This window comes from Melanostigma gelatinosum, assembly GCF_949748355.1.
Source record: "Melanostigma gelatinosum genome assembly, chromosome: 6".
In the NCBI taxonomy this organism is placed as follows: Eukaryota; Metazoa; Chordata; class Actinopteri; order Perciformes; family Zoarcidae; genus Melanostigma; species Melanostigma gelatinosum.
Genome location: NC_136639.1, coordinates 26744585 through 26765556, shown reverse-complemented (window position 1 = coordinate 26765556; position 20972 = coordinate 26744585). Strand labels below are relative to the sequence as shown.

The 20972-nt window shown below is 42.2% G+C and overlaps 1 pseudogene across 1 annotated transcript in view; it reads left to right on the top strand.

Annotated features, from left to right (window-relative positions):
- LOC306778322 (tight junction protein 2-like) overlaps positions 1 to 9677 on the top strand; it is a 67083-nt pseudogene extending 57406 nt beyond the window's left edge. The window contains exons 19-22 of the transcript XR_013773159.1: positions 648 to 755; positions 2414 to 2917; positions 4366 to 4492; positions 9182 to 9677. The product of XR_013773159.1 is annotated as a tight junction protein 2-like (transcript). The remainder of the gene's footprint in view (positions 1 to 647; positions 756 to 2413; positions 2918 to 4365; positions 4493 to 9181) is intronic.
- Positions 9678 to 20972: the final 11295 nt, after the last annotated feature.

Below are 20972 nucleotides of genomic sequence, written 5' to 3'. Positions count from 1 at the left end.
TGTTTTCTCTCCTGTTTGTGAATAAAGAACGGATGAAAAAAGGTCAGAATAATCTTTCTTATTCTGTCAACTAAGTGTGAAAAATAGTTTTTAATAGGTTTTCAAAAGTTTGTTCAAGATTATTTCCTTGTTTTTGCCACCTAACAAAAAGGAATTTAGAAAGATTATCTGAGCTAAATCTTATTTTCACCTGTTCTTCAGTCAGAACGAAGAAGAGAGAACATTTTAGATCAGAATTAGAAAATGGATCACCAGATTTTTTTTTTGTCATTTGCGTGCGTCTCAGGGCTTCCTTACTCGAACCAAATGAAACCTATTTTTACATGATCCCATCTGAGCTGCCAGGTAAATTGGTACACATTTGCAATCGAATGTTTTGCACAAACATGTTGAGGGGGACAGAAACAGCCCAAAACATACAGTGTAGATATTGTCTAGAGTAGACAAACCAGTTCAACAAGGGTGGAAGTTTGTTTTTGGAAAATCAAAACTTAAATTCAGTCAAGACAAGTTTCCCTTCTAGGGCTCATGGGACAAATGTTTTACATTTGTTTTTCTTAAAGGAGGTGAAAAGATATCAAGGTACAGTATACAAAGCTCACCCAACCCTAGTGTGTGTGTGTGTGTGTGTGTGTGTGTGTGTGTAGATCTTGCGCAGGTACAGTCCAGACATCAGGAGTCGCATGAGGAAAATCAGCAGCCGTGAAGTCCTCAACAGGTCCAGCCCTCCACCTGTGTTCTTAGCAGACAGCAAGGTGAGCGACCCATGCAGTACATCTGTACAGTAACAATCCACCTGCCTCTGGAAACACTGCGTCTGTACAGTAAGTATAACGACATACAGCAACTCCGGCAGCTCTTTACCTCCACTGAAAGGAGTAAACTGGCCTTCCCTTTGAGGAACGGCCTGGTGTGGAGGAACCACTCTCGCTGCGGTTCTGAGTCCTCCGCCGTCAGCTCATTGGACCAGATGGGTACCCAGAATTCCCCTCAGTTATTGGTACATCGTGGTGGGCATGTCTATAGCAGTGGTGTTCGACCTTAAGCTGTGTTCGAGGTTTTCATTCCAACAACACCCAGCAGCTGGTATCAATAAGTATTTATCTCTTTTCAAAGTAAAGAGTGAACGTTGTTGAGGAGCTGCTGTTCGGTTGGAATGAAAACTTAAGTTTAGAAACCAACCCTTTTTCTAGTAACATCAATCACATTTCATTTTGCTCAAATTTCCCAAATTAGCTTGAAAGTGGTGCAATATGTAAGCTCTGGCCAGGATTTTAGTTCAAAAACTGAATGAACATTATCGACAGACTGTCGATAATAATAATAATAATTCTGGTTACAGTAATATCTGCTGATATAATCATGCTAACCAGCTAGCCTCGGCCCGTCCTGGCTTGTAATACCACTTGTACCTCCAGAGGCGATAGTGAGTCACTGTAGCATCCACTCTGCCCTCAGTCCAACATGAGAGGAAGAAGAAGTCTTTTTAATCACGATGAAGGTACAGGGCCTGTGTACGCTTTAGTACTTTGTTTATGGGATTTTTCCATTGTGTTCCGGGAGACGGAGGGACCTTCAGTTGGCAAAGTTTGCTCAGCGCAAACCCCAGGGGGGTCTGATCCCGGGGGGCTGCCTCTTCCTTCGCCTGATAAGCAAACTTGCTGCCGTTACGTTAAGTTAAACACATAGACTGTAAATAAGAAGTGGACGTAGTCATCGTGACTTCACCAATCTTAGAGCACCAGTTTCTAAAGCATTTAAAAGTGAATTGATCTTCTTCTTATAATACCTTGACACGTAAACTGTGTTTTTATCAGTGAACTATTTGTGCCACATGATCGTGCGCGTGTCAAGTTACAACAATTCAGATGTGCGTGACCAAGCCTCGTGCCAACTTCACTATGGCAAGTATAAACTAAGCTTTACTGCACTAACATCCAGCCTTGCCATCTCACTAGCACCAACAGAGGCAGCTAATTCTTCTCTCCGTTCGTTCGTTTCAGACATTTTTTCCAGGTTAAGGGAAGACGGACTGTTCTTTTATGCTTAGTTTTGCGGTTCATCCTAGGAGACCCTGAGGTGTTACTGGGATTACTGGGCTAAATAATCCCTTCAGCCTTGACTTTCATCAAAATCAAGGGAAACAGTTTGGATAAACAACCCAATTTAGTCTGACAAATCTCAAAAAATGCAGATTTTAGCCCTCAGAGGGACTACCTGCTGCAGTAAACCCAGAGAGAGCCATCAAAGCTGAGGTGGTTGTAGTTGTTTCAGAGATTATAGACTCGGTATGGAGCACAGTGGCTGCATTAAGGAGTTTCTCCTTAGTTTCTGTTCCATGGTTTTGCTTATTATAAAAGGACTGTGAGGTCCACCATCTGTTCTGGCTCTAACGCTTCCCCTTCTTGGTCAGGTCAAACTGTCTCTGAGGGACGATCCGATCCTCGTGACGGGCTCCGCCAACCCGCACCATCACCACCGTCACCACCACCCTCCGCCCCCCAGCTCCAGCCGAAGTTACGACTCCCCCTCCAGCAGCAGCCCCGCCAGCAGCAGCAACAACGACCCTCCCCCCCTCATCTCCCGTTCTTCCGCCGCTTCCTTGGCCCCGTCGCCGGCTCACCACTTCAGCCCCTGCGGCAAACTGTGGCCCCCGGGAGCGCTCCAACCCCCCGCCGCGCCCAAGCCCGGCGGTTGCGGGACCGCGGCGGAAGCTGCAGTTCGCTCGCCTGCGGCTCTGCCCGGTGCAACCTTGGCAGCCTGTAAGCAGCAGCAGCAGCAGGAGGCGGCGAGGGACAGCCCCGTGGACGATCCGTCCTTGAGGTCCTTCCTGGGGAAGATCAAGGCCTTCGAGAAGATGGACCACTTCGCCCGAGCCCAGAGGTTGCTGGAACTGCAGGAGGCGCAGAACGCCAGGGTGGGCATAGCTCAGTGTTCCTATTGGTCGGTGTATTACGCACAACTGAAGGCAGGCTGTTAGATCAGTTCTGTAGGATTTTACGAATTGATCGCTTTGCAGATGTATGCCTCTACCTCTTTCGAGCATATACCAGCACGTTTTATCGTAGTTTGTACAAGTACGGCATACTAGATGCTAAAGGAGTGGGTGAAGTAAATGTATATCAGATTAGTATGGTGATGAAACAGTATTCTCTCAGCTAGTCACGATATTTCTTTCGTACCTTGTGTCACCAGTGGCTTGATCAACTTGGCTCACAACATAGAGAGCCAAATACAGACCAGTTAAGTGGGTAAAGAGTATTGTTGTCCATGATGTGCAGAGAAAAACGGCATAAATGTAGGACATCACATCTGGAGGGATTAGGTCTTGAGCACATACTTATATGATTAAACCTTAAGGTGTCACATTGTTAAAGATTTCATCAAGAGTCCCAAAAACCACCATGTGGTTGGTGGACTGGTTTTCGAAGCCTCGTCTTTGGCATTTTGGCCATTTTGAGCATTCAGTGCTCATCACTGAATGCTGAATAAGACATTTTTAGGCGACAAATGTTACAAATAACTTTCATGAACTGAAAACACACTGTGAAAGGGTTAAAGTTCTGAGACAACCTGGACAACACGCAGAACGTTGAAACACCATGGTAGCAAACTGTCAATCACAAGGTAGCCCCGCCCTAAAGCATCCCCTGCTTTATGGTCTGTTTGACTCTAAATGGACCATAATGTACTAAATGAACATCATGCTGTATTGAAGAAGACTTGAAACTAGAGATTGAGACCATAAACTCATGTTTACAATGTTTACTGAGGGAATAAATCAAGAGAGAAGTAGAGTCATTTTCTCATAGACTTCTATACAACCAGAGGAGTCGCCCCCTGATGGCCATTAGAAAGAATGCAGGTGTAAGGCACTTCCGCACTGGCTTCACTTTTCAGACCTGGTTCAGCCTGGTCACAACATATTTATCTGTATGCACAAGATCCTTGATAGATTGTTTTCACTCTTAAACTTGTAGTCCTCAGACCAAACCAACGCTGACTCAAGTGACTTCACTTGAGGACATTTATCAGACTTCACACAGGTCCCTTGGGAAACAATAAGGGCTTTATAGAACATTTTTCACACATACAGTACTACAACACCTTATATGTGCCCCAGACCCCATCCCTCCTGTATGTAAGACACTGATTTAAACTGTGTGACGCTGACTTTTAAAGTTAAGTTTATATTTGTAGAGATATATGCTCCAGTGTTTTTTTTATTTTATTTGCACAGTCTCTCATTTTAGCAAGATCTGTTAGAAAGTGGAAACACTTACAGACTGCGATATGTCTTGTTTAAAGTCTTTTTATTTTTGACTTTTATTTTTTTCTCTTTAATCAACTAATCTTTGTTCCCAGCTGGAAATTGCTCAGAAGCATCCAGACATCTATGCTGTTCCTCTGAAGACAGCCAAGCTGGATCACGGTCGCCCGCAGCCGATCGGGTAGGCTCCCTACTGCCATACGGCCGTTTCCAAGCTCCGCTGTGAGTGTGTACTTCAGCATAGTTGTGTGTTTGCCATGTCTCCCAGTTTACAAGATGTCACTGATAGTGCAACCTAACACCACTCGGCTGACATTGTTAAGGACCCCAGAAGTAACAGACACATATAAGGTCTTTGCAGTTGTAATTCTTAAGATTTCCGTTCCTGGTTGACATGGAAATACCTGTGGTTTACTACAGCTTTGGCAGAACTACAACAGAAGGGCAGCTGGTTTGTCTGTTTATTGTTATAATAGAGAAATCAGTAATTGGCATTTTTTCCATCACGCAACAATCAAACTCCATCTGATTTCATGCTGCATGCACAGCCATAACACAGTAAGAGGGGTTGATTATGTTGCTATGTCATGTCTCCTGCAGCTCTTCATCTCACAGCTCACTGTTCCATCACTACCTGCACTATTTGAAAACTGATCCGCCATCAAAACCAGCAGGGGTCGCCCCCTGCTGGTCAGTAGAGAGAATGCAATTTCTAAGACTCATCCGCATTGGCTTCACTCAGAAGAACTGAAGGTTGCCGCCTGGAGTGAAAGCAATCTGAATGCAGACTCCACCGCGAACAATAAAAACTACTTTAAAGAGAATGTAAATACATTAAATGGCAAAATGCAGCACATAAATAGTAACAACAAAGGGTTTTCATAATAACTGTAAACCTTTATTGTATTTTAAGTGGTAACCAGAGGGTAAGCACTTTTCTGGAAAAGGCAGCTCTCCCCTCTCTTGTAAAGCCCTTGGGGACGACAAACTGTGATTTGGGGGTCTCGCAAGCGGTGAACTCGAGCAGAAGGCTAAACTATTGGAGAGATAGAGAGAACATGTTGCTCGTAGTTTAGTCTTCTGCTAGCCGCAGCCTTTAGCTGCTGTGAGCTAGCCGCTGCTGTGCCTTTGGCTGCAATAAGCAGAAGCTATAAACTATTAGCAGCATCAGACTTGATTTTAGATAAGCCAGTCTTCCTTTTTTGGGGGGGTTGCTTTACAGTGTAGACAGTTGTTGCCAATGCTGGAATAGCAACATTTCCGCCATTGAATCAGACTTCCACCACCATCTGGAGCATCCTGTGATTGGCCAAAGTCTCCCGTCAAGGGCTACAGACCTTGAAGCCTGAAAACCGCCTGAATTTAGACGCCCCAAAAAAAACTGCTTACCCCAGCTTTAAGTTTATGCTACATACGAAGCAGATCTAAGGCACTGGCATGCATTCAATACACTGCATGTGCAGTATATTGTGTAATGCACTGAAGAATGTTTTTTTCGTGCAGAGCTTTGTCGGGTCCAAATAAATAAGTGATGTCATCAGGGTCATGTCAGTTCGGGGCTTAGAGACCACACATTCAGACAAACTAGAGGAGTGGAGTTTGAAAGATGTGGTTGTTTAAAAATCAGGGAAGGTCTTATAAAATAATATACTGTAGATTGATCAGTAGAAAATGAATCGTATTCTAACGACCATTTATAAGTCATACACATAACATACATACATATATTTCATAACACAAGTATGTTATTACTTGTGACAAGCTGACAAGCATATATAACTGTATAATTGGAATATTTATTTGAATGGTTAACCTATTTAGGTTGAAGTGTAGCGTGATGGTTATCTTTTCAATATGGTGACGTTCTGATTTAGTATAACTTTTAATTTGAATAGTTTGTATATGTTTTTATGTAATTGCACTTACCAAGTCACTTTCTTACCATCTATTAATATAGCCACATTGCTTAGAATCAGTCCAATCACCAAGCTTCAATGGGCCAGAAACAGTCAGTAAAATGAATACCAAAACTTTCTGTTGCCAACATCCATCACAGTTGCCAGACCCACTTCCTGCTTTACAATTGATCGACTGTACTTGCTGCAATTGTGGTCACTCAGTTTTCTTGTGCAATGAGGCTACTATTTGTGACATCCAAATAAAGTGGTTTAGATATGATCCAGATAAATTGTCTGACTGTTCGTAGTTCTTAATCCATTTGACAAAAAACTCCAAATCCCATTTTGACATATTGTGAGACAGTGTAGAAAAGCCCCCCTATTGAATGGGCGAAGAGGATTTATGTTGGGTCATCTGGAAAACAAGGTATCTTGCCAACGTGATCTCACTCCCAACTTCTCAAATACGGCAGCCAGGTCTGTGCCCTACTCTTCAAACTAGGACACTCTAGTTACCCCTCTAGCATCAGTTTTGGGCGTGTCAGTGTACGCTTGTTCCATGTATCGTGTCTTTTCAAAATATACTTCCAACGTAAGATTACTTCGTTTTTAGCTTTACTTACAGTTTTTCTCAATTGCTAAAACACTAAAACCCATTGGCTGAGCAAAGTTCTCAGTTGCCTGAACTCATTTAGCTAATTGTGCAGTCTGTTGTCAATACCTTAAGCTATGTCACATGGTAAAACACAATTTGCAGATCTCACTTAGACTTTTCAGCAAAACTCTAAACACATTCTCAGTCTCAAAACACATTCTGCACTCTAATGCACATGTCATCCATACTGGTAAACACAAGTGGCAACGATCAAATACAAATAGAGAACACATGTCATTGATTAAACACAATCACTCAAAATGGATTTCACTTGTATCAAATGATGTGACACAACCAATATAAGCCTGTTCAGAGAGCAAACAGGTGGTTGAAGGTGATGTCGACGAAGTGCTCTGGCCTGACCCAGCCCAAAGACAAGAAGAAGCACATTGATGATATGTTGACTCCTTAGATTTTTGTCCCTTTCACTGTGGTATTGTATACTGTAGTAGGCCTACAGTGCATTGTAGGCTGTATACTGTAATGTACAATAAACAAATTGTATGGCCTTGAACATCGTGCTTTCTATTTGTTACAGTAACAGCACTGAATAGATGTTGACTGGTTGCAGGTTCATATCAAGAAAGAACAAGAATTACAGTATCACAGAGACAAAGGACACGTTTGTGAGATGCAGGTACAGTACTGTAAAAATAGGGGTACAAGGAGTAGGAAGAACAAAAGAAATTGCAAAGAGCAAAGCACAGTAGTCATTTCTGATCAATTTTGAGCTACTGTAATCGAACATGTTTTCGTTCATATGAAATTTGTTTTGAGATTAAAAATCGACTTCTCCCTGAGAACTATGTTTTGAACAATGTGCTTTCTATTTATTGGTGTATTGTTTACTGACTGCTTGATAGTGTATATTATTTTGATCACTTTGTTTATGATTTGAGAGCAGTGTTTGATTTTGAGCACAGGTAAAACTGTTTTGAGGCGAAAGTTTCATTTTGCAAGAGGATTCAGAGGTTTTGTAAATAGTGCTTGAAGATGAGGTTTTGTGTTTACAGTTTTGAGAGAATGGGTGACCGTTTCAAGAAATGTGTCTTAGCAATCGAGAAAAACTGTAATTAGGGTTGGGCAACGAAAGTACTTGGTTAGGTTTAGGAAAAAGGTTGTGGTTGGGGCTAAGATAAGTAGGCTTGTTATGTTACCTACTTATACGGCATTAGCTAAGTATGTAAATTACGTAACAAAAATAAGATTATATAAGTCCCTGTTGACTTCGTTCTCACACGGGACACGAACGGTGGTTTCCTGGGAGAAAGTCCTGTGTTTCCTTGAACCAAACCATCCCCCTTACCTCCTCCTATAAGCAAACTTTCTGGCTCTTTATACTACGTCAATCAGTTGCTCTGGCTATCCAGTAATGACAAAGAATGGATTTGCACTGGGGTTAGTTGAAAGCAGGCGGCAACCTCTGGTTCTACCGAGTGAAGCCAATGCGGAAGTGTAAACATGAGTTTATGGTCTCAGTCTCTAGCTTCAAGTCTTCTTCAATGCAGCATGATGTTCATTTAGTAAATTTAGGTCCATTTAGAGTCAAACAGACCATAAAGCAGGGGGTGCTTTAGGGCGGGGCTACTGGGATTGACATGTCGCTGCCACGACCAGAGCCGTATGGCGACGGCCATAATCCAAGATGGCGACAACAAAATCGCAGAGGTTTCAAAACGGCAGTCCACAAACCAATGGGTGACGTCACAATGACTATGTCCACTTCTTATATGCAGTTGCCTCAGAATCAGGTGCAACTGACCATGCAGCTGTTTTGGACGAGTTGAGAGTGAGAACAGGGTGATCTGGTCCTGCACATAATGACTAAACTGCAGGTTCTTGGTAAACTCAACTGATAGGCAATATCAATACAGAGTTATCTAAAGTGTTCTAGGCCTTTCCCAGAAACATTTAAAGGAGTTTGTATCCTGTATTGAAAGTGTAAAGATGTTAGGACTTAGTAATGACAGACTTTAGACTCAGACTGCCTTCAAACACAACAAGGTAACAGCCAGACAACTAGAAATAGCAGAGTGACATTCCACCATTATGGAAAAGTCGGGGCTCACCAAAGTCATTAGAAATGATTCTCAAGGGCTCATAGATATCTTTAGCAAATTTCACAGTTCTCTATGACAACCGCTGTCAATATATATCGGTCGGATACATCATCTGGGAACCATGAATGTTTGTACACAATTCTTCCAATAGTCGTTGAGGTATTCATGCCTGTACAAAAGTGATGGACCGAATTTGCCAAATTGTCCATCCGCAAATGTTGCCAAGGCTAGAGAAGCACAGGTTGAACTTGAAGAGGTGAATGACTCAGTACGACTTGTTTTGTCCGTGGCCTTCCAGCTCCAGCTCCCGTCCTGAACACCAGACTCCTCAAACCTCCAAGGAGGGACGTCTCTTCTACCCCAACGAAGAGGAGGCGCAGGATGAGGAGGCAGGGCCGGGATACTACACCGCCAACTCCTTCCAGTACCAGGACACCCAGCTGTAGGGGTTGGCACACGGCAGCTGCGCCGGCCCTCGGCCTTCCTGGACGTACATGTACTCGTGCACTGCATATGCAGTCTATTTACACACATGCCATTCCATCATGCCCTGCACAAGCAAGCTGCTGACTTTGAACTGACTCTCGCTTCTTTGATATTGAGGAGTGGGGGGGGGACTAATTAGTTTTTTGCCTCATGGAAGTTAAAGCAATCTACTATCCATTTGGATAGGCACACACTGTCTTCACTTTACTTTTTCTGGTGTATTTGATTGTTTCTTTCTTACGTACGACTTTTGATGGTCCGAACTGAGTGATTATGAACCACTTGTTTTCTTGCCTATGCAACTCTTCAGTTTGTGCACAGCGACTGAAACTTATTGCCACGAGTTTTGCCCTCACAAAAACCTCAACAAACCTAAAAACCACAATGCGCTTTATCACATCCACCCCCTTCTTTTTTAAGCTCCTATATTGCCAGCTACGATCAACAAATGTTACATATATATTATTACATACAGCGTATATATATATATATACATATATATATATATATATACGTATATATATATATATATATATATATATATATATATATATATATATATATATATATATATATATATATATATAAAAAAAATGTATTTAAAGTCAAGTGTTTATACTCTGTCTTTGCATTCCTTCATATATGAAAATGCCTGTGTATACATACAGTATATATCTATGTCTATATATAGTCTATCTAGTAACACTGGAAATTTGTCAAAATTTTTTGAAGTGCCTTTTACTTTCTTAGTCCCGTGAGGTTCGGGTTGTCTTTCCTCCGCCCCTCAGCCGCCCAGCCGTAATAAAACCTCTGCTGCTGTCAAGCTTAAAGGGAAACCAGGGAACCAATGACACCAAAATCTCAATGCTGTCCCCAAACACTGTACTGTCCGCTGTCACCACCGGTGACAAAACACACCCACAGAAGAATGCACACCCTGCAGCCACTCCTATCTGCCATGTGTGAGGAAGAGCAAACACCGTTTGTCCTCTAAGAATCCAATCAAGAACAATATCGCTCTAAAGTAACAACAGAAACTGAGACAATTAGAGTTGGTAAAAGTTGTAATCGGTGAAGGTCCAGTCACACCCAGAAATAAAACAGCCCAAATCTGTGGCAAAATGAATTACTTGTAATGGAATCTCGATGGATTAGCTTGCTGGGGCAAAGTCAATCTGCCCAAATATTTGGCATCAATTTTGGGTGAACTTTGACACGGGTCGTTAACCTTCAGTGAATTCAGAGATCAGAGTCCAAAACAAAAGAAGCTATCAGAGCCCAATGGCTGTGTGCAAGATTAAACTCCTCCACAACATTTGTTTACTAGGACGTGCGATGATATTTGCCGTGCCGCTCTGTGGCGTGACCGGGCCTTACGATTTATTCTTCTCATTGACGCTGTCTTTGCGTGTGTTCTTGCACACCTCCGAGCCATAAATGATTTTCCAGTCTGAACTGTGTGGCCAATGGCGTAATGTCTTTTGCCTTGGAATGTTTTGTTGGTTAAGTTTCTGCAGTTGGTGCCCTCTTCTGTCTATTCAACCATGGCTGTCACTGCCCATGCTAATAACCCTGTTACATGATAAGGTTGGTGATATTCTATTTTCTTCTTACTCTCAGCAAATCCCATGTGCAGACCCCAACCAACAGTGAATGTATCTGCTAACGTGTATTTTGCGCGTATCCAACACCTGGCATATCTTGTTCCTCTGTGCCATAGAGATCCTTTGATGTCCAAAACGATTGGAGACCAGACACCAACACTAAAAGTGGATCCACTGTTGAAGATAGTCCCCAACAAATGCACAATTTCCTCCTGTTTGAGGAACATTTGTTAAAAACTACAGTGTTCAGCTGTTTGAGGAAAAACATTTATTTTATTAAATTAAACTACAAATATGTGAGCCTTTCTTTAAAAAAAAAAAAATAGTTTGTCTTCAGTAGGATCCAGAAAGTATTGGTAGATTGACTAATGCATTGGTGAGTTTGATCTTTATGTGACAATAAGAAGAATATAGAATGCAAAAGACTTATCTTTTCACAGCTGTGTCCCATTTCAGATTCCTATGAAGACTGAATAAGAGGAGCAGGTTAGTCCTCTGAAGATATGGCTGGATGAACTTGCTAGGGGGCCATTGGGTGTTGTGCCTAGATCTTGACACAGAACTCCTCTTCGCAACACATTCTCACTCCCAACTTGTCAAACACTGACACTTGGTCAGTAGCCACACTTGTTTACATGCATACAGCTTCTTTTCAATATAAACTAACGTAGTATTACTTTGAGTTTAGGTTTACTTTATTCGGGTTAGGCAACAAAAGCACTCGGGGAGGCTTGGGAAAAAAATTGTGGTTGTGTTTAAATAAGTATGTTTGTTGTGTAACTTACGTACACAGCGTTAGTTAAGTTATGTAAGATAAAATAAGTCAACAATTACTTGCTTTCACATGTGACACGAACATCGGTCTCCTGGGTGAAAGTCTGAGTTTATTTAACCCAACCATCTACCCCGACTTCCTCCCCTTCGTGCTCTTCATACTAAGTCAGTTGCTCTAACTGTCCAATAATACCATGGATGGGTTTACATTGGAGTTACTTGCCAGGTGCGTCTCATACCGATGCTTAGGGGTGCTGCGGTGCGTCGCTCTCAGACGCTGAGGGTCACTGACTAAGCCTCGGTATTTGACGATTTGGGAGTGCGAACGGGTTGCTCTTCAAGAACTCAAGATCAATGAAGCAGGATCCTCTTGAGGGCCCTCATCGTGTCATTTGATTACGTGGTACATATTGCCAAACCAAATTCCAATGAGGTAAGCTCAAATTGACAATGGTAAGCTTTGAGGAAGTGGCCCCCTTTAGCTACGTTGCCAATCCAGCCTTGCATGAAATACTCCTTTATGGACTGTCCTTCCTAGGAGGAAGGCTCTGAATTGAGACACATCTTCTATTATCATTCTAAACAAACCGCAGACATTTAAGTATGCAGGAAGTACGTCCTAAGACATTTCCCTACACAAACCTACAAGAGAGGGAAAACAGCAAAAGCTAAATCTTTTATGAGCTGGCCGAATAGGGCTGGGTATCGGTACTGGATACCCTTTAAGGTATCGACCGAAATAAACCACTACCAAGTAGTTTTGAAATCATTCATATGATACCTGCATTTGATCATTTTAATACCCAGATCTAGAAAATATGATGGTTTTGCTCGCTGCCAATCACAAGCGTTCTTCGATTTAATGCAACGTACGATTGGCCCACTACCGCAGCAGCTACAAACCATTCAGTATGTGGTGTGGTGAAGTTGAGCGTGCCGAGATGCCACCAAAACATTCAAAGGTATACAACATAGGAGGTGGTGGAGGCATTTTGCACAACTGAATGCTTCCGCTCACATGATTGGTATCAAATGACGCCCTTGACTGGTATCACGTTATGGGTACTGGTATTGGGTACGGTCATCGTATTTAATAAACGACACAAGTAATTTCTGTCCTCTATCAGTCTTCTGTCAGAAGAGTCTAGTTCTGAAGCCACATTTTCTAACCCACCGAGTTGGGGGGTTGTTCTGCCCTGGTCTCGGTGTCTATGGTGGAGGCAGTCAGTTGTATTTGGTCTGGGCTCCATCATCGGTGTGAATGAATGGTGTCCCACATGTTTTAAATATGCTTGATTGTACATCTCCGTTCTCTCTTTACCTCCACACATGAGCTACAAAGTGCTTACCATCATAATCCAACTGCTGATGAGCGATGTCCCTCACAGTGGACTCGTGGAGTATCCTGTTACATGTCATGGCAGAGGCTTACATTACAAATGAGATGGAGAGAATGAGAAGAATGACTGGACTGTGTCTGCTGAGTTTTTTTTCCATGTTTTCACCTTAAAACACCAAATAAAACAAAAAAGTCTGAACTACATGTGTAGTGTATACTGTGATGCTTGTCAAACAGTGTAGATTTCCTAACTACCCGATAGTCTGTATGATGAAGAGGAAAAACTTAGATATTCATAAAGTTTGTGATGAATGACAGGTTGTTTCTTCATGCAAAAATAGATTTGGGGTTTAAAATGCAATTAAGCTGTTTTATTTTAGGGGTTTAGTGAAGGCGGGTCATTTTTGACCCTTAGGACAAGTGGTGTATACAGAAAGGTAAGACAACACAAAAGAGACTCCACGACACTAACATAAGAACAAAGTGAAGTGCTGCTACATTTAAAATAATTTTGACAAAACGGAGCAATATAATGTCAACTTACCTCCATGTCGCTCATCACAGTAACCTCCCGTCAGTGTTTTCAGTGGAAGCAGATACCAGGATCCAAGTCGAACCCACCAATAGAAACTGTTGGCTCATTCAGCAGTGTATGCCCCGCCCACTACATCCAAACTCAACTCGTAGGTTTTTGTTTTGAAAACAAATGTTTTTGATTTTAAACCAAAAGTTCTAGTTTCATAAGCAAAACTTAACAAATAATTTATTCTCTGTTTATATATTTTTACTTACAAACTTGATTTTTGATTGCAGTGAGAGAAATTTGCTCTCAAAACATTTTTTAAATTTGTGTAATAAAGACAGAAATATACCTTCATAGTAGGCGCAAAAGCTGTTGTGCCTCGGCCACGCTATCACCTTCATTAACTAAATGTGACGTTTGAAAGGGAACCAAAAGAGATTGATGGCTTGGACGATGGAGGTCAGCAGGGCAGGAGACCTCAACATACTGTATATAACCTTTATTTATTTGGGAAGTCACATTGAGAATAAAACCTCTTTTACAAGCAAGACCTAGCCAAGACGAGGTCAAATAGAATCCCAGACTACGGCCCTCGCCATTTTGCTCCTGGTACCGGGAGCGACCTGTCAATCACAGTAAGCCCGCTCTAAAGCATACCCTGATTTTACCCTATTTGACTCTAAGTGGACCATAATTTACTGAAAATGTTTTTAGTCTCTTTAGCTAATATCTCTGTTCATGACAAATGTACAGGGGGTGACTTTTAATATAACTCCCCCTTTTTAAAATTGTATGAAGGCTTAAAGTTTGTGTAAAACTGAGGCTTGGCTGCTGGTTTCAGGCCTCTAGCTGCTAGCTGCCTCCTCGACTGCGTCAGCCAAGCAGCTTTATCTCCACCGACGATTCCGCCTCTTCGCCCATTTCTTTTTTAGCTCTTCAGGAAAACCATGTATGACGTCACAGAGAGTATGTCCATATTTGAATTGTCTATGTTCTTCATGCTTATATCATGTATTTCTGTTTTACAGACATCTGCAGCAATGGCTCTTTTCCTTTGAGTGGAACTACTTTCGACCCAAAAAATAGTCCTGTTTACAATGTATTGTGTTGATTAAGGGGCTCTTGTGAAACCAATGATGGTGTTACTGTTGAAACTTGGGTAAGTGCTGCTCGGAGCTGTTTGAAAAATACATGTATAAGTCACACAATAGGGTAAATCTTCAAACCGTAAGCTTTGTATGTAAACAGAATTCATTGAAAAAATGAAACGCAGCATGCCTTGTACGTAGGTATGATCCTCTCGGCACACAGCCAGGTCAACGTCGCTGTCGTACGGGCTTCAACAGTAACACAGATTATTTAAGATTTATCACTGCTGCCGGTACGGACCAGGAACGACGATGTGTGAAGGTTGCACATCATTCACACCCATAGCTACAATGTATCAACATGGTGTAGCTCCTCAGCCAAAACACCTGAAATATTATATATGTAGGATTGTTTTTGTGTGACTAAACCCAACCACACCTGAACCACAGAGGTGACCGATCATGACACATTCATATGAATCATTTTTGTAATGATCATATGCATTTTAGAGGGCACTGAAAAATGACTTATTTTTTCATTTACTTTCACGGACATTTCTGTCGTCTCATTCTAAAGCCTGGGCGTTAGGATGCTTTCAGAGCAAGCAGCAGCCCTGTGTCATTTAAGAAGGGGCTGTGTTAGTTAGCAGGCGGCAACCTCCTGAAGCCAATGCGGGTTTAAGGAACTTCCTTCAACTAATAAAATCGTAGGCCACAAACCAATGGGTGCCTGTTGTACTGGCTGTCGGACCATAAATCTAAATCTATGTGCACTGTCATAGATTTGACTGACCATGCAATGTACAAGGATAACCTCGCTTGCAGGATGCCCCTGCAGTCTCAGCACCTATTTATTAACAGTGTTCTGTGGGTTATAAACGGTCATCATGTAAATTCGATACATATTCCAGCAATATCTTAATTGTTGATTTCAATTAGCCTCCAACAATAAAAAAGCAGAACATAAAAACATCCCGTAAGATGGACAGCGCCAAATAAATTATAGTCCCAAGGCCTTCCTCCATATGTCTGATGCAACAAACAAAAAATACATACTTATATGTACACATATACATCATATATATATATACATATATATACACACATACATCATATATATATAAATACATATATATATATACACATATATATATATATATATACATATATACACATACTTATATCCAGTGGCGGCTGGTGGAACATGTTCTAGGTAGGGCCATCCTATCAATTTCAGCAAACATCCCAGTATGATTTAATGCAAAAAAAATGTAAGTATCAAACACGCATTATTACTTGGCAGTTAAATATTTAACATGTATTCCAACATGAAAACAATCAGTAAATAACACTTATATAATATAATATAACATGTTTATTTATTGAGATGCCCCTATGGACCTTGTTATAGGAGGTAAAGATCAGGAGAAGTAAACATGAAGTGTAATTATGAATGCTGATGTTAAATTAAGCTATGATGAGTTTTCACTGTTAATTTAACATCTCTATTACATGTTGATGCCTCCATGACCAAGTTAAGCAGATGAGACTGAGGACAGCTTTGTCGAAGAAAAGATGTTCACTTTGTCTAATATGTAGCTTGACAGAGTTCTCCATGTGTGTCCTGGTGTTCTCATGTTTCCTTACCTCCTCATCCCTCACTCCCTACCCTGGTGTTCTCATGTTTCCTTACCTCCTCATCCCTCACTCCTGTAACTGTCCGTGCTGGATCCGTCCCCGTTGTTTTAAAAAGCTAAATAAATGATTAGCATGACGTCATCCAGCTAGCCAAACCTGTCTGGTGTACAGCTAGTCCAGAAGCTTCGCATATATTGCTTCCCTTTCCCTTTGTCTGATTGTGAGGTCAGGCTGATCTGATATCAGCTCTTTGGCTGCAGAATCTCCTCAAAGTTCTCCTCTCAAACGGGTCTTGGAGGAGGAGTGCTCGCGCTGGCGCTCGCGCGTAGAGACTTCTCCTGACGAGAACGCGCAGCGAGGGGGGCCTGATCGTTCTGGCCCATAGCTGAATCTATTTGAGGGCGCTGATTGGCTAAATTGTATGTCACTCATTTATATCTTTAATCAGCAATTGGCTAAACTGCTTCATAGACCCGTCTCTTTTGGGCCAAAACGATCAGGCCCCCCAAGCTGCGCGTTCTCAGAGTGTCGTGCACACAGGCTGAGAGCACGAGCAGAGAGGACACACGCGGAGAGGACACACGCGGAGAGGACGAGCAGGAAAAGCATATATTTTGCGCAGATAAGTTATATATATATATATATGTTGGGATCTAAAGGAGCGTGTTTGGGTTATCAGCATTTAAGAAACTGAATTCTTGACATCAATAGAATTATTGATGTATGTAACAATTATTAATGACTATTAATAACAACGGGGCACCACCCTGCGAACAGGAACCAATAACCAAACGATAAAACTAAGTCTCATAATTAGTAGTCACTCATAATGTCAATAGTCTGCGTATGACTATACATTCAGTGACAGTGAAGGTTTTAAGTTCGAGCACAGGCTACTACATACAGTCTTATCAAATACATATGCACAAGTAATCACAGACGACTGCTCCTTAAAGTATAACAGAGTTTATTAAATCAAAATAAGAAATGATCAAATCAATTAATATTGCAACCAACAAACGTTATCATACAATTGTATATGCCTAAACTAAAGAATGAATAAAATGGATGAGGGTGTATGTCTGTGTGTACGTGTGTATGTGTGTGTGGGTCTGTGGGTGAAAAGGAAGGAGAGTCTTACAGCTACCGCTAAAGACTACAAAGATGGCGGCGTCGAGTGCGCGGGCCAAAAGGGGAGGGGCCTTAAGATACTACAGCTAAACTACCACCAGATGGCAGAGTCGAGTGACTTGGACAAAATGGCGGTGAGACTGCTGTATGTAATCACGTGTGCCGATGCACACATGTGTTGTGAGGCGATCGTTTGAACGGGGTTTCCCCCAGGGGCAGAGATAGGAGCTGTGTGTGCGTGTTACGTGAGGAGGAAGAAAGGGAAAAAGGAGCGAGAACTCGACGTGCATCACACTTCGGCGTGCGATGTTGTAGGGAGCCTGAGTTTGCTGGTTCCATCACGCATAAGTATACCGCTGTCGTCTTTGAACTGCCGGTAACATATGCCGTGATAAGCCAAGCACCTCAGCGCACTCACAGAGTCGAGTTAATGAAAAGAGAACTCCCACGCGGAGTGGAAGACAATGAATGAAAATAATCCCAAATAAACAGTCATAGCAGTTAATACACTAATACAGCGGAGCTTCTCTGGTCCGTAATGATTGCGCAATATCTCAATATCACGCGACAGTAACTTAAACACACAAAAACACGGGAATATCAACATATAAATGAATGACCTGAATTAAACTTAAGTTAATTTAAGCTAAGCTATGCCCAGATGCCAAGAATCTTACTTGTCGATGCGTCGTTGCAACGTTGAAGTGTGTTCGTGGCAAAGCGGTCCGTTTTCCTCGTCGGGAAGGGGGAGCAGGGGGAGCTTGCTTGCAACGCGGCTTTGCCGGCGCTGTGTTGTCGTGGCGTGAGCTCGCTCTGGAGCGAAACGCAGACGTGATCTATCCTCGCTGCAGGGAGGACAGTTTAACTTCGGCTGAGACGACGTGGTCCGTACGTCTCCCGGTAATCATCGGTCAGGAGAGGATTAGACGTCTTCCTGCCGGAGTGTGCACAAAAAGAAAAAGAAGCAAAAAGCGGAGAACGGATCGCTGAAGCGGATTCGTTATCGCGGGCGGAGTGGGCCTTTACTCAGCGTGGAACACTGTTGTTTCGTCCAGCGAAATGGCTTGTGACCTGACAGGGTTTGAGGCGGGGTGAAGGGCCGTTGCTTCCTTGTGGCCAGCGTCGCGCTGGCGGGGAAAGCTGGATCGTCTGTGGCCTGGACGTGGGTCCGGGCGAAGAGAGCGTTGTGTGCTCCCTGTCTCAACCGAGGTCGAAGGGGAAAAGCATTGAGGTGTGATCCGCAGACAGTTTTGTAGAACAGTGGTTGAACCACAGGGGTCCTGGGGTCTCTTGGCCTTCGGCCAATGAGATTGCAGCGGTGCATTCAGGTGACTTCAGGAACCATAGTTTTTTTGGGGGGGGGGGAATTCACACCCTAGTATGACATTCCATCAGAGGAGGCTTGCTCTTACTTAAAAACCTTCACTGTCACTGAATGTATAGTCATACGCAGACTATTGACATTATGAGTGACTACTAATTATGAGACTTAGTTTTATCGTTTGGTTATTGGTCCCTGTTCGCAGGGTGGTGCCCCGTTTTTATTAATAATCATTAATAATTGTTACATACATCAATAATTCTATTGATGTCAAGAATTCAGTTTCTTAAATGCTGATAACCCAAACACGCTCCTTTAGATCCCAACATATATATATATATATATGTATTTATATATATATTACATATATATATATTTATATATATATATATATGTATTTATATATATATTACATATATATATATATTTATATATATATATATATATATTTATATATATATATTTATATATATATATATTTAAATATACGGGTACCATATATATATATATATATATATATATATATATATATATATTTATATATATATATATATTTAAATATACGGGTACCATATATATATATATATATAGGGCAGGGATTCCCAAAGTGTGGTGCGCGCACCCCTGGGGGTGCGCGAGCTGCCTCTAGGGGGTGCGCGAGAGGAGAAGTGTAATGGCGTCTGATGGTGTAATAATATTAAATATTTAAAAAAATAATAATTTTAATTTAAAAAGTGGGAGTTTTCACAAAATAAAAACATGAATTATAAAAATCCCCTTTGTAAGATTTAAAATTAAAAACGTACAATTTAATAAATGCACTTGAGCTCCTTCCGGCAGTCTTGCCGCCTGGCGCCAGTGTACACACTAGCCAGCCTAGCTTGTGCAGCTAACGTCAGCTAACAGCGAACTTCATGCATTCAGTAACATTAATTTAAAAATGCTAAACTGGCTGAAATCGGGGAAACTGTCAGGTGGGACATCTGAAGCTATCAGTCGTAAAAGAGGAGAGGGACAGAGAGAGAGAGAGGAATCTGAGGCGAGGGGAACGGAGAGGTGCGTTGGGGAGAGACCGGGAGAAGAAATCGAACAGGAGTCAGAGGAAGATGAGACGGAGGAGACCAAAAGGAGGAAGGGATAGCACAGACAAATCGGGAGCACATCGGCCCATCGCGGAGTCAAGGTGAAAGAAGAGGAAACGAGAGAGCATCAGACTGGGAAAAAAAGAGGAAATATGATGAAAAGTATGTGTGTCTGGGCTTCACTTGGATTGGCAACGCAGATTCCCCAAAGCCACAGTGCGTGGTGTGCAGTGAGGTTCTGGCTAACAGTCTGAAGCTCTTATTTACGTCGCCACCTGAACACCAAGCATGCCAGTGCAAGTCAAAAGCCCCTTACATATTTTAAATCGAAATTGGAGGAGTTACAAAACAGCCAAAAACAACTGGAGTCTCATTCATGTGTTGGGTCTATAAATGACGCACTACGGGCTTCATATCTGGTTACAGAATAGCGAGAAAGGGGCTACCGCACACAATCGCCGAAGATGTGTGCTTGCCAGCTGCCAGAGAGATGGTAGAATCCATTATAAAGAACAGAAAGAAGCAAAAAAGTTGGACATGATCCCGGTGTCCAACAACACTGTGTCGCGCCGCATCGATGCTTTGTCCGAAGACATCCTGGCTACATTAGTCGGTCATTAATTGTAAATTAAATGTGATAATCTGCCTCTGAGCCTGTGCGTGTGTGCTCGCATCCGTATTGCTCTTTAAAAGTGACGCCTTGTGTCACTGAAAGTTATTGAAACTTTGTTGCAGTGTTTCAGGGCGTTTTTACACCTTCAGTTCGTTTGCTTTGTTCTGATTCAGGGATTAATATGATACAATGTTGCAGTTGCCCCTTTGTTCGGTTTGTGTTCACACTGCAACATTTAACAGCGGACTAAATATTGTAAACTAACGCCACGCGCGAGCAAACTGTTCTCTCATTGGTCAGATTTGTATGCTGCTGTAAATGGGCTCTGTTGCTTTAAAAAAAAATTATTATTAAGGGGGGGGGGGGGGGTGCTCGAACCCGGTCGGGATGTAGAAGGGGGTGCGCTAGGGGGTGAGGTGTGGGTTCCCTTTTTCTATTCAAGCCTGGGCACTTCACACGTTTGGGCACGGGCTTGACATACATCCCCCCC